We start from the raw sequence: 15,355 nt of genomic DNA, 5'->3' as shown, positions 1-15,355 counted from the left end.
AAATGAATTCTTAATTTGTTGTGTAGCAATAACTTGATATACAAAGTTTTATGTTCTATTTTCCTTCTCAGCAACTGACCCTCCTATCATTTCAATCCTTCAGATTCCTCTTGAAGTTGGAAATATCTGCAACAGGCAGCAAGCAGGGAGGGGTGGTGGTGGCTAAGTCTGTTTTTTCTTCCCCAGAGGGATTTGTTTTTGAGTATCAGCCCTTGCAGACATATCTGTTGCCTATTTGGTCAGGGGAGAGAGTAGTAGAGAGATGGCAGAGCATCAGCGTTGGCCTTCCTCTACCAGTTTTTGGATGGTGCCCTGCCTTGTTTGGTTTTATGAGCCCAGATGTGTCAAGGCTAATAGTTAGGAGCTTGTACTGATGTGACTATCCCTGAGCCTGCTTTGCAAAGCCAACGATGGAATTGAAAATATATCTATGGACCTTTTACTAAGTTAGGAAGGGAAATTGGCTACATCTCTGGAATATCATCCATTGCAAATATTGGGCTGGAAGCCAGAGGATTCCGGTGCACCAGCCAATTCCCACCAGTAAGAGCAAGTACCAGGCATTATCCTTCAGGAACCAGCCTACGGTAGGCATTAGTGGCTGTCCAGTGATCTTCCAGCTCTCTCCAGCACTCAGCACCCCTCTCAATACCTGTTGTCCAGATAATAGGTGAGGGGAAGAAATAGACTGGAGATGGTGTTAAGGACTGCATTTAAACTAGGCCAATAATATCTTTCTAAGCTGAATAATTACTTAATTGTACCAACTATATCTGAAATTAGCAGGATTAAGTTTTTCATCATTAGCAGAACTAGAGACTTGGAATCAAGATTATGCAGGTATGAGATGAAGACTGTTTCCTCCTCTGCCCCAGTTATACCAATTTATATTCATTTGTAATGTCTGCCTATTAAATGTGACCTGCAAAATTCAGATAGGTATACCACAGTCCCACTAACCAAAGATAACAACATTAACAATAACATAAAAACATAATATATTTTCCAAAAACAATCTTGAGAAAGAAAAAGTTGGCGGCCTCATACTTCCTAATTTTAAAACTTACTACAAAATTACAGTAATCAAAACAGTATGGTACCCATAGAAAGACAGACATATAGACCAATGGAACAGAATAGAGAGTCCAGAAATCAGCTCTCACGTATATAGTCAAATACTTTCCAAATGATTGTTTGCCAAAACCTACACAGTGAGGAAAAATAGTCTCTTCAACAGAAAACTGGATATCTGCATATAAAAAACAAATTTAGACCCTTACCTAAAACCATATACAAAAATGAACTCAAATGGATTACAGGCCCAAACATAAGACTTGAAATGCTAATAAAATCCCCAGAAGAAACACACGGGAAAAGCTTCGTGGCTTTGGTCTTAGCAGTGGTTTCTTGGGTATGACAAAAAAAGCACAGGAAACCAAAGCAAAACTAGACAAACAGGACTACATCAAACTTAAAAACGTCTGCGCAGCAAATGAAACAATTAACAGAGTGAAAAGATAACCAGTGGAATGGGAGAAAAATATTTGCAAACCTGATATAGGGTTAATATCCAAATATATAAAGGATCACAACAACTCAACAACAACAGAAGATAAATAAATCAATTAAAAAATGAACAAGGGATTTGAACAGACATTCCTCCAAAGAGGATACACAAATGGCCAACAAGCATATGAAAAGATGCTCAACATCACTAATCATCACAATAAGGTATCAACTCACACCCGCTAGGCATTTGCCTTTTTCCAGAATATTTAGCTTAGAAAGTGATGATCATTTCATTCTCCTTACACAAACCTCATTTATAATTTGGGGAAATAGCTATGGACTTTTGGAGACTTGTGTGTAAGTGACTGTCTCATCTATATGGTTAAGCGATCAATAAAGTGACTCTTTATCTCTAACTTAACAAAGTATCAAACTCAAGCTCAGGAACCATTTCCCATGACTCGGTGGTCATTTGCCTATTGCAGGGAGGTGGAGGGAATGTTCAGAAAGTGCCTTCTGTTTGGCACTGATGGCAGAGCAAAGGCTGAGGATCTTTGTATACACGCCTTGGTGAGAGAATTTTTAAAAAATTCTCCTTAGTACTCCTCTATATCCAGCAGTATTAGTTTGGCAGGGACCTTGGAGGCACCAAGTCCGTGGAAAAGGGGGCAGATAAAAGGAACACCCCGGGAGAGAAGAGAAGCCATTGTTTCAGGACTTGGCCACCATACTCAGGAGCTTGTGCTGCTTGATCTGGGTGTGTAAGGGCATTTAGAGCCCATGGTAAATGGATTGTGAATCTTTACTCCTTTCCTGTAATAACATGAGTTGCCTTAATGGGTCTTAACACAGATAACTCAGGTGAGCCTGGGATCTCAGTCTTGGCCTTGTGTGATGCTGTAGAAGAAAGTCTCCTTTCCTCTCCCAAACTCCACCTTTTCATGAAAAAAAAATTGCATGAATTTTGAGCCCCTCCTATGAGACGGAAATGCCCCAACCAAGAAGGTTAATCATTTTCCAAAAGGAAATTTAATTAGAGAGTGAAAATATTTCATGCTGTACCCATTCTAAGTCCTTTCCGGAAAATAATAGGGGGGGAAGCCAAGTCGAAAGGCCTTGAGCCCGCCTGCCCTTTTACTATGTAGCAGTGGTGACGTTTGCAGGGGGAGGAACCAGGAGAAAAGAATTTGTACTCCCCGGGCTCATCTTTCTTGTGGCCATGTGAGAAATGCTGCCCTCAGTTGTTTTTATAATGGTGCATCTTTCTGACTCAGCCTTCCTCGGTGCCAATAAGAATAGCCTGTTAATATAATTAACATCTTTGCGTTTAAGACATTTCATTTGAAAATGACTGGGTATACCAACAGTTATGGTACTGAAATCATTAAAATCATGCAAATGCTTAAAGCGTATAGGCCTGGGAGATTATAGTTTCATTAGAGAAAAGGCTATAAAGTTAGACCTAGGTAATTACCTTTCCCATTAATGCTAGAAATTTCTGTGCTCCACTGAGAAGTGATCGTGGAGCATCGAGCCCTTCTGTGCTTTTACATTCAAACTGCGGGGGCCTTTATTTCATCAGCACAAACTGCAAGGAAACAGCGGCAGCTTTCCAGGTGTACTTTGCAAATTGGGGTTTAAATGTGGAACACATCAAATTAAAATTCAATATTAATTATTTTGTCTTGCTAGGAGTCTGAGTGGCTTAAAGCAGCAAGGGTAATTGTCTAATTCATTGTGTGTGTCTACAGTGAACTTAATCATTGTGTCAGCTTCCTAATAAAAGGTTATTATAGAAACAAAGATCCCAATTTTACATATGGTAGGCAAGGGAGGATTCGAAGAGCTGGTCTCCAAGGTAGACTTGAGGATCTTGACAAATGATGCCCATGCTGTGATCAGATACTTAACAAGAAATCTCGTTATTAACTAGGCCTGTACAGATAATTAGCACTTGAGCTTCAAATTTTAAATCTGGCTTGAGATGTATAATTTATCAAAAGCCTTAGCTTGCTGTCAAAGTTCAATAATAAGGTAGTGTTATTGATGAATTGAGATTAAGAGCAGATTGAAGAGAAAATTAGGCCACTGGTTAGCCTGAAAGGTCTGATTTCAATATTTACAGTACTAATTTGGTATTATTTTGGTAAATGGATGTGGTCCCCAAATGCTGCACAGTATAAAAGAGTAAACTGTGCATCATTATTCTAACAGAAAAAGTATTGTTTACTGTGTACTGGATTTTGCAGCACTAGCAGTCTGGTTAATAGGCTGCTTTATAAGATGAGTGTACCTGTTTTTTATTGCATGCATTTATTATAACCCATTCAGCACCTAGGGCTTTTAGTGAAAATTAGAAAATGTAGCTTCTTTACATTAAAAATGATATTACATTAGACTAATTGCTACAGAGCCGGTCTTCCTGATTTAAACTCACTTTCGTTTATCTCTTGGCATTGTCTTCCAAACATTCTTGCCTCTGGAATTCAGATAACTACCCTTTTATATATTCAAGCTACATAAAATGAGCAATCTCTTTTTAATGATCTCTGGTAGCACTTCATTGCAAGCTATCTTGGGGGTGGGGGAAGGAATGAGATGCACCATAAACCATCTATCTGTAGTGTCTCTTGGTTTCGAAGCATATTCTGAGTACACTTATGTGACCCTTAGCAAGTTAAATCTTTTTGATGCATGTAATAAAATGTCGTTTGGGGCAATAGCTGATTTCCAAAATTATATTAGGCATAACATAAGGCTGTGGCAAATTGTCTCCCTATTTTTCCTTGCTCGAGCTCACAAATGGGATTGGAAAGTGTTGGAGTGTTTTATTGTATATCACATCAAGTATAAATAGTACACTGCACCATAATATATCTATATGTAGCTCATAGCAGTATCTGCTTGGGAAATAATAAAGCACAGGACTGTTGGTCTCCAGAAAATTGCTCTAAAATCCCTTGTAACATGTTATTGGCAGCAGCCCCTCTTCTCCAGTCTCCAGCTGTCCAGTGGGGTGTGCCAAGTCACAGCAGGACCTGAGGACTGTTTGCATTGAATGGTGGCACAGAGCTTTATGGTGATTTTCCTTGTATATTGTGCACTTGCAGACAAGCAGGCTTTCCGAGACTCAGCAGGAGCGTTCCAGTGTTTGTGCTGAGGTGGTTAGCTAGTTGGCAAATTGCTATTATTCAGAAATGTGTGGCGGAGGAAAATGGCCTGCATTACATTTTCTATCAGTATCGTCCTAATGCTGACCAATCGCAGGCCTCCGTTCGAGCTGACCCTCCTTTCTGACTTTTATCTCAGGCATGATTAGATTGAGTGGAGTTTAGTGGAGACATTTTCTTGGGACTAGGAAGAAGAATTTTTGCCCCATTCAAGGGGCATCTCCCCAACCGACCCCCACCTCGACTCAGCAATGCCTCCCCCTCCCAGCCCCACAACTCATGAAATAACATTAGTTTAGCATTCTGCTTCTAAAGGAAAAAGATTTGGTGTTTCAGCTGTTCCAATATATGTTGACTACTGACTACTGGATATTTATTTTGCTTTATTGCTTTCTATAGGCAAAACTCAAACAAAAGGAATTGGATTTTGCCAATGGCAATGAGCAACATTGGCATTTTTTGACAATAGTAAGCATAATAATAGCCCTCTCCCCCCATGGAGATAGAACACACAGCTTTTCAAAGCAGTTTTACATACATCAGGCCCCTTGATTCTCATGTATGACGCAGGGAGGGGAGGGATTATAATGCCATTCATCATACGAGGAAAAACAAAACAAGGAAAGAGATTATAGAATTAGCTTATGACAGAGCTGAGACCATTTTGTTCTATGAAGTTTTTAATTTTTGTGCTCTGCTCTTTCCTCTGAATAAAGCAATTCTATTCTTTGTAATAATCTTCCTTTTTCATCATGAAAGTTTGCAGGAATACTGCCTGTAAGGGCATTTGTCCTGCATCTCTCAGTTGTCGAGAGCCAGCAGAGTGGGTGGAAGGGTGCTCTTCCTGGTCTGTTCTCTGTGGGATTGTTCTCGAACTCCATATATACATTCTAAAATTGTCCCTTGTGGGGCACTGCCCAGGAGCTAAAGAAGGCAGCAGAGTTTAGCCTCGTGTACTCTGCATTGAAAAATCAATTAGTTATTAATTCCAGACAGTTTGGATAGTGCATAAATTTCAAGAAAATCACTGTGTGATTTTTTTTTTTTTTTAAACTCCTTCAGAAAATGTGGTGACAGAAGCAGCAGTGCTGGGATTGGAACTCAGGGCATTTCCTTCTCTGACATCTACATCCCTGGGCCCTGTAGCTTTCTGACTTTTTTGAAAACCCAACATCCCACCTTGCACCCTGGTCACACACTAAGAACTTGGTGCCAGGAAAGCATTTGTTTCAGTGCTGGTTCTGTGAGGCCACGTTCACTTGGGGACTTTGTGAATGACACTTGGGAGAGGGACATGAGTGTGTTTCCTAAAAGGAGAAGTTTTTGCTCAAACATACTCCTTCCCAGGCTTCAGCCTACAGGACTACATCTCAGCTTGTAAATAAAATGTCCCGAGCAGTTTAGCAGCTTTTGCTTATAGTGGAGTAAAAATATTTTCTTCCATTTCAAATAAGGTTCGGAACTCATCATAAATAAATCACACAAGCATGTATGATTTGGTCCACATGGCAAAGAAATAAATGATCGATGAACAGTGTGTGGATAGAAACTTGTGTTTTAGTTTTGAGCTTACAGGTATCAGATTGTTATGCTCCACACCCAGGCTCTCTCCTACAGTAGAAGCTTCATCTAAAGGCAAGGAAAGGCTTGTGATATGAAGAAAAGACTGTCCCTGTGTGTGTGTGTGTGTGTGTGTGTGTGTGTGTGTGTGTGTGTGTGTAGTGTGTTTTGAGCGGGGAATGACAGAAAGAAGAAAGGTGAAAGAAATAGCAATTTAGTTTGAAAGGAAAAATCATAGAGAAGAAAACAAGTATGAAAATGTTAACAAAACCAATAACAAAGGTGAATCAAGAACTGACTGTGTCTGTAATTCTTTTTCAAAGGCTTGCCCCCCATTAGCAGTATTTTTGTTTAATAAGATGTATTATGTTAACCTGCCTGATTAGGGATATGGATACTTTGAGTCTAAGCACAAAGACATTTTTCACTTGGTAGGTGATGAGCTTAGCTTTTTCAGAACAGTCTGGACAGGGTAGAAGTTTTTAATGTTTTTAAAGCTAATACTTGAAATAAACAGCTATCATATTCATGTTGCCATTATCTTTTAAAAAATTTATTTTAAAGGATAGATTTGAAAAATATAGAGGAAAAACACCAAACAAGATGTACGATTAGCATTCTCAGACAATTCCCCATCCCAAATGAATGAAGATTTATGGTACATTAGGTATCATACAACACCTTTTACATTATAGTTATAATAGAAACCCTAGCTATTTAATCTTTTAAGCTGCCAAATGAATTTCAATATACACATTGAAGAATACATCTAGAGGTTTGAGAGGTAATTATTTTTTCATTATAAATTTTTTTTTTCTTTTCGATTTAAATAAAAATGTTATTTTAAACATTTGGAGGTTCTAAACTAGTGCCTTTTAATTTAAATTAAGCAAGGTACCACTTAAAGGCCCTGCAAAAACCTAGTTATTTACTAAATTCTATCACAGAAGTATTTAAAACCGATACAATATTGTTTTTAGAGTTGTATACATGAAGTGTATAATTTACTACCCAACTCTCAGAGAGACTGGGACTTTGCGGATGCGTTGCTGTATTTGATCAATATGTGCTTATATAACAGCAATGCTGCATTTATCCCTGTTGTCTATTATCCACGGAAAATAAATTGCCCTAAAATTGCAGGTCACATACTGTTTTTCTTGTCATTTGTTCTGCCTTCTCACTCAGTGAAGTCTTCATACAAACACAAAATACACTTAACACACACATTTGCTTTCACAAACTGATTAATCGGTGGGTAAAATCGTCAACAGTGTCGCTTTGGGCTCAGCTGGAGCCCAAAGGAGCCGAGCGAAGGGGACCGGCTTCCGTTCCGCGGGGCGCTGAGCCGCGCGGTCAGTGCCCCCGTCCCGCCAATAGGGGTCCCCAGTGCACCGCAGAACCACCCGCAGCCGCGCCGCGCCGATGATTTACCGGAGGCTGCGCGGAGCCGGCGCGGGGCAGGGCAGATCTATCCCGGAGGGGCTGGCACTGAATTTATTCAGGGAGTGAGGGGGTGACGTCAGGAGTTAGGAGTGATGAGGAGAAGCAAAGACAGTCTAGGCCTGGCGTGACAACACCTTTAACCCAGCGTGGTGGGCACAATCTGACTGTTCTCAAACAGAGGAGAGACACCCAGGTGGTTACACTGGTGTTTCCAAATATTTAAATATGTGTCTTTGCTTAGATGAAACAGCCAAAAGAGTGAGTGAATTTCTCTGTTCACACCTGAATCTGCTGGGAATGAATTGATGCTATGTAAATATAACCCTGAAAGTGGTTCGTAAGAACGTTTTATAAAGTTATTTAATTTTAGTGAGGTTGTAGGTATTGAAACTTGTCTTTCTTCCTCTTCATTATAGATAATTTAGCTAAGGAAATCTAGAAAGGGCAATTACAATTTATCATAATTGAATATAAAGTTTAGGTCATGCTTAGAAATAGCAATACAGGGTCATGGTGTACAAAGCACGTCATACATTTTTTTATGCATCATGGAATTTCTTTATATCATACATTCTGTGAAAAATTAGTTTTTAAACCCTTGACTAACGAATTAAGACATCTCTGGAGTTTTGGGGTTAGATCTATTTGTGTAGAAGGCAACGGATTCTCAAAATGCCTTTCTTATTCACTTATTCATCTAACAAACATTTATATAAATCATGCTTTGTGAAGTCACTCAGTGCCTAAAGGAAAGTATCTCTTTTTAGGGAGTGCAGTCTGGTAAATAATAAATAAAAAAGAAATCCTAATAGAAAACAGACCAAGAAAGGAGCTAGCACGGAGGCAACGGCCGCATTGTGAGGGGGAGAGGGTTAAGCAATGGGCAAGGAGGGCTTGAGGGTGGTGCACATGAGTTGGCCTTTGAGAGGGGTTGTGGGTCAGGCTTGGGACTGGGCTGGGCGGTGCTGGGAGGAGAACGGTCCATGTGCAAAGACCCGAGGCTGTTCACGGAATGGCAAGTCACCTATGGAAACGGAGTAAACTTGACGAGATGTGTTGGCTTGTTCGTCCAGAGAAAGGTTAGGTGAGGCTATAAGGGTTAATACAGCCTTGGTGAAGATAAATTGAATTTAGAGTTCAAGGTTGAAATGGACTGGAAGTGAAGCCAGGTAAATACAGAATATTAATTTCCAGAAGTCAGAGTCAGGAAGCTTAGGGGGATTGGCAAAAATGACCCCATTTAAACAAAGCACATGACTGTGGAAAGGTTGACTCAGTAACACCATGTGACCAGCACCATTGTGGTCTATTTGATTTTTCACCACATTTAGGTGTGGCCAATGTGCTCAATTAAGGTTTGGAAACAGAACACTGATTCTAATCCATTCATCACCCTAACTTGCTGGATGAGTTAGTTTCTTTAAGCTTCCCCAGATTAATTTATTATCTATAAAATGAGAGGTTATATTAGCTTATAGCTGAGGTTTCTACCAGCTCTGAAGTTAGGCATATTTCATGAGACAAAGGAGTTCAGAAGAGCTCCATATTTTAAAGGAAATACCATAAGGACACAAGGAACTCTTATCTCGTTGCTAATGTGGGAAAGATAAAAGCTACTGAGGAACAACTTGATTAAATGAGGACTAAAGAGCCCAAATTCAGAAAACAATATTACAGAATGTGAAAATGAGACTAAGATATTAGAGATGAATATTATGGATGATTCTAACCTCCCTGGAATCAACTGAGTAAGTGCAGCAAAACTGCACTTGGATAAAACTCTGATTTCAAATACATCTTTTTTCAGTGAGTCTTTTGATTCCGTCAAAATTAAGTGGCTAACATAGGGAAACAAATAAGGACAGAGTGATAATTCTAGCTTGAGGAAGCATGGAAGGCTTCCCAGGAGAGATGATACTTGGGCCTGACCACTAACAATGAATTGTGCTTTTATAAGTGGACATAAGGGTACTTTGAGTTAAGGCACCAGCATGATCAGAAGATGATGAGAACCGTGGAGACTCCTTGAGATTGTCAAGTGACACGCAGAAGCAGAGGAAACCTGTTCAGATGGACACATAACGAAGGAGATTTTTCTGACTCAGTATTGGCTAAGCAGATGGTCTTCCTTAGGAGCCAGCCACCAATCTATAACATTTCTGAAATTATTAGGGACATAGATAATGGAATGGCACCAAGATAATCAGAGGAAATGACGAGCAAAATTTGAAATCTAATAACCTTTCAGGTTGTAAAAATGGCTATAATAATTGGGATAACCCTTAATAGGAACATAATGCATGCAATATACGTGGGAAAAAGAACCTCAATGAAATTTAGAAAATGATTCACTATGCATATTAGACAGGAAATGATCTGGGGTTATAAAGTTAAATGTGAATCAATAATATAGTTATAACACTAGTTATGAAGTGTTAGGCTAATATCTTAGTCTCATGTTTTGGGGCCTCCTAAAAGGTGAGAGAGTTTTGAAAGAGATTCTTATGCTACACCAGTCCCAAATTCTTCAGTTTGAGTTAAAAGATAGACATGACACTTACCAATTTTCATTCTTCAGTAAACACTGTTATGGAAAAATACAGCTATAAAGCCAAGTTAAAAGTTTGTAATTTAATTAGTTTAATCCAGTATTGATTGTGAATGCCACAGATGCTCTTACAAAACTCAACCAGGGTTTGCTTTGGGATGCAGGTAGGGTTGGGGAAGGGTGTAAAACAAGAAAGAAAAAGATACTGTGTTTTAGGTTATCTACCATCTCAGGCAAAGGAGAAAGATGTAAGTAAAGGGATGTATCGAAAATGACTAAAGGCATAGAAAATGGGTCCTCTGGAATAATATTATACTTATGGTGGATAATATAGCTCAGAGAACAGAAAACTGAAGGGTGTCTCAATAACACCCCGTAAGAAGTTTTTGGATAAAACTAGTGATCAATTTTAAATCTTCACCAGATCCTCAAATTACAGGATTACAGACACTTGCTTTAGTTGAAAGAATGTTGCTTGTGCTAACAGAAGTGATTGTTAGATATAGGAATTGGCCCAGAGTAAGGCCTGGACATCAGATTGCTTTACGGAACTTTGGTTCTTTCACTTGGTAGCTGTGTACTTAACTTCTCTGGGCCTCCATGTTTTTATCAGTAAAATGGACATAAAAAATAGTTTCCATTACCAGAGGATATTGTGAGGATTAAATGTTTTATTACAACAAAAGGACTTAGAATAATTCTGGAACATAGTAAATGCTCAATAACGTGATTAGCTCTTATTATTATTACTTGAGCATAATTGGTGCTCATTGAATATCTATTGATTAATTACCGTAGCTGGTGCAGCCAGATTTTTACCTGAGTATTTTGAAAAATAAAGGTAATCCTTTTTTGGCATGATTTAGTTCGAGCCTTGCTTGAATTAAATGTTGCCCTGGTATACACTCTTTCTTTCTTAAAGAAGCGTGTCTAAAGTGTGCACAAAATACTTCTGATGTTAAAAGCAAAATTAAATAACAAAATAAAATTGATAACTCAGTGTGAAAATAGGTTCTGGTAATTAATGGGAGGCATGGAATAAATTTTGAGGGGCAGCTCTACATTTCTGATGGCCAAACAAGCAGACAACTGTCCTGAGCTGGAGCCCAGCTCCATGGTCTATGACAATGCACAGCGGTTGATGAGTTAGTTCTGGAGGCTTCTGAATTTTAATGATGCTGGAGATGATATTGTGTGTCCTTCAGCTTGTTAGAGTGACACCAGCACTCCATAAATCATAATACCTGTGTATTGTAAAATCAATAGCAAAGTGCTATCTCAGCGCTAACCCTTAATACGTTTTTCAGTGCTCTAACAGCTTAAACTTTGCTGTAATGCCATTGGACCTGGAGGTGAGGATCAGCGCATGCTTAATTTGTTTTGTAATAGAGACTTTTCACTAATGAAGAACTGATTAGTTAAGCTTTGGTTGCCACTCTGGTGATCAGTTGGCACTACAGCCTCTGCAATTAAACTCGTGTATCTCTGTCCTGAAGCAAAAAGCAGGCTTAAACAGTCAATAAATGTTAATCCAGTCACAACCTGTCTCTGCCTTTGAAGGCTGCCCATGAGGGTTTTTCCCCCACATCACATTTTTTTCATCTTGTTTTAAGTGTGGTGGTCCCCATGGAGTCGGGATGTGGCATACATGACCTCCCACGGTTCTGTAATAAGATCTGGCATGCTAACAACATTGTCTACAGATCTGTCATCTATAGGTCTGTCTGTCCCTCCCCCTCCCTCATCTCCTTGTCTTTTTATCCAAGGTTGAAGAATAAATGAGCAATTGAAGCACATGAGACCTCCGGAAGAGACGGGTAAATATGCATGCAAAAGGGAGGGCGTGCGTCTGTGTTGCTAAAGCATGTATTATGGTCTCTCTCTCTCTCTCTCTCTCTCTCTCTTTTTCTCTCTCCCCCCCACCCACCCATACACACACTTTCACTACATACATACGGCCAGGATGGTTTGGAAAAGACTTTTCCTTATTTGCTTTTATTGCAGTGAAAGTGAGTTGCAATAGTCACTGATGAATGCTAGGAAGTGAGAGCTCAGGGCAGAGCCAGCATGCAACGTGGAACTTCAAAATAATTTCCAGCATGGGGGAAGAGGGGAGAGGAAAAAAACACACCACTGGGAAATTTTAAAAAAATCATCTGAAAACTATTTGATACCCCTCATGTTATCTGTATTCTCAACCAAAAATCCAAATATTTTCCCAATGTTTTCACATAAGAGAGAGGAGTAAAGACTGACAGCCAGAGAGGAAGGCAGCTAATACAGACTGGCCCACAGACTTGTGGGTGAATGAGAGTGGTCTGAAAATGTAAATGTCTTCTGTTGGACCCAGGACCACGTGCTTTGGGAATCCAGTGACATTTGTTTCTTTCTTTCTTCTAAGTAGGAGCTTGCATTCCACAGTGCTTCCATGGGATCCATTTTACTTTATATAATTTAGCCTATGTTTCTGATTGGAAGATTCAAAGTTGTGGGGAAAGGAGATGCAAAGGAGGGTGAGTGGGTGAGAACATTGAAAGCTAGTTTTCCAGGAGTCGCTGGTATGGGGTGGCAGAACTGAAAATTGATACAAGGAGCAAAGCCCTAATCAAAACATGGAGGTTTAGAATTTAACTTGCCCTTAACCTTGGTTTTGTAAAGATTGTTGTTTGGTTGACAATTTAGCATACTGGTAATTTATGAAAAAAGTTATTTAAAATAAGGTAAATTATTACTCAACAGCATATTAACTTAATCTAATTATGCTTTTCAAGCTTTCTGAAGCTGGAGATCTTTTTCCTGGGTCTTTTTCCTGGAATGCAAACACTTGGATAAGACCTGATAGCTATGGAGCAGGCAGGAATTTATCATGCCCCTATGAACTCATTTATTTTATAAGAACCCCCAGTGATTTCTCTGTGGCTCATTGGTTTTTCAAAGAAAAGAGTTTCAAAGCCATTCTATAGAATATACACAAATACACTAACCCTGCCTTAATATTAGTCAACTACTCAGTCAACAAATATTTATTGAGTGTCTATTATGTTTCTTCTTACCAAACCAGGTACAGAAGAAACAATGGAAAATGACAAGCATGCTCTTTGCCATTGGTCCTCTGCTCACTGTTGGGAAATCTAATATATGCAAAGAAATACATTTAAAGTAAAAAACAAACACAAATATATTGATCTTGAGCACTGAAGGCAAAAGATAATTAGCATCACTCAAGTAATTTATGACCCTAATGAACATTGAGCCACGTGCTATAAGCCTTAAGTCATTCAGTTAATGGCACGTTTCTGAGAAGGCAACTGTGTGAGACACTGCGGGTAACTGTCAGGAACTTTAAAGCTATCCAGATCTCAAACTTTAGAATTCTATTTATCTCCCTCACAAATGTAAGATGGACTATAAGTATATACATATGTATATGTTAGGAAAACGAATCATTTAAACAGATGTAATATCTATATTTAGACCTCATTTCCTCATTTTTTACATTATAGACATGCACGATTTTAAAAACCCTGCTGTGATTCTTTTTACTAAGCAGAGGAGAACCTTTGTAACAGGGAGACATTACTGTAAGTTTTCTGTCAACTCTGAATTTTGGTCAGTGGGACAGACATGCACACACACGTATAAAGCCCCGCCGTGAGTCTGAGTTAGGGAAAAGGCAAGAAATGCGGTTGGCCCTGCCTGGGCGTTTTTAGGCAGAACTGGCTCTGCGGCCAGTGGCCACCGAGGCCACTTTCTCCTGGACTTTCCCATTCCCCACCGACCAGACAGCCGCAGCAAGGACGGTCATTCTGACTTAGTGGCAGACAAGGGAGTAAGCAGAAGCGGAGAGAAAGAAATCAATATCATCATCAGTGTTGTTTAACATTTCTTTGCTAAGCTTTGCAGCCTAACAAATATTTTACAACTCTTTTGTTCCCTAGTCTGGTTAACCAAGAAACAAATCCGGAAGGAAAAGAGCTCTGTTCTCAAGCTCCTGGGAGGGAACTTACTGTTCCCTTTAACCAATTAAAGGTCGTTAAAAGCATGTGGTTTTCCCTTGAGGCTCTAATTTAAATAGACAGAAGCAAGGACATTCCTAATGGAGGTGCCTCGTATTTCTTTCATTTACGCGTCAATGGCACAAATATCATCCCAGCGGTGGGGAGCGTAGCTTGACAGAATGAATGGCGTATGAAGCAGAAAGGAGGTTGTAGCCAGACTGGAGTCTCCTTGGCCTCCTGGCCCTTCCTTACGGCCTCTTCCCACCAAGAGCCAGTCACCTGGCCGGTTAGTGGCGCCCCGGTCCTCTGCCAGCCGGTCTTCCCAGTATAATAATACAAATGGACAGAAGGAGGTCTCATGGGACATTGGTCTCCAAAGAGCAAGTACGGCTTGTTTAATAGATAGGCATAGCCTAGTGGCAGATTGCAAAGAAGCATACAATTAATCTTTATTAAGGCAGAGCTCCAGAAGTTAAACAGATAGTGCAGGGGCAATGTCCCTCAGTAAACTGAGACTCAGTGTTTGTTCTCTGTGAAAGCACACCCATGGCTTTTTGGATGAACCTCCTCTGAAGAGGGTTCAGAAACTTGCATTTAATTCTCAGTTGTATAATCTGTCCTGGCAGTTCCGTTGGAAAGGGTTCTTTGCATTTCTCTGGTTGAGCTTTTCCCATCCTTCATTCTGCTAGGGTTGCCTTGAGCATTGGGCACACTGGTAATCTAATGCTTTCAAAATTAAGCTCCACTCTCAGCGTTTTCGTTAAGATTAGCAAATTCTGGCAGCAACAAGCAAGGCTAATTTAGAGTTACTGTGGGTAGAAACTGAGGAAATTACGGAGCAAGAGCTCCACAGTAAAATTAGTTCAGGAGGGGAAAGAAAGTCAACTGTATTGTAAATTACAGCAAGCAGAACACAGCTTTTGAGGTCTGACACACTGCGTTTGAATGTCTGTGCTGTCATTTAACTTTGTGACTCTGGGTAAACTTGCTTAACCTCCTGGAGCCTTATTTTCATGGGATTGCTGTGAATTTTTATTGAAAACGCATATATAAAGCATCTAAAACAGTGGCAGGCACGAGTTGCTGCTCTAGACTTTATTGATTTTCCCATCCTTTCACTTTCT

The sequence above is a fragment of the Miniopterus natalensis genome, chromosome 8, assembly GCF_054644295.1.
Source record: "Miniopterus natalensis isolate mMinNat1 chromosome 8, mMinNat1.hap1, whole genome shotgun sequence".
Classification (NCBI taxonomy): Eukaryota; Metazoa; Chordata; class Mammalia; order Chiroptera; family Miniopteridae; genus Miniopterus; species Miniopterus natalensis.
This window is presented reverse-complemented; position numbering follows the sequence as displayed.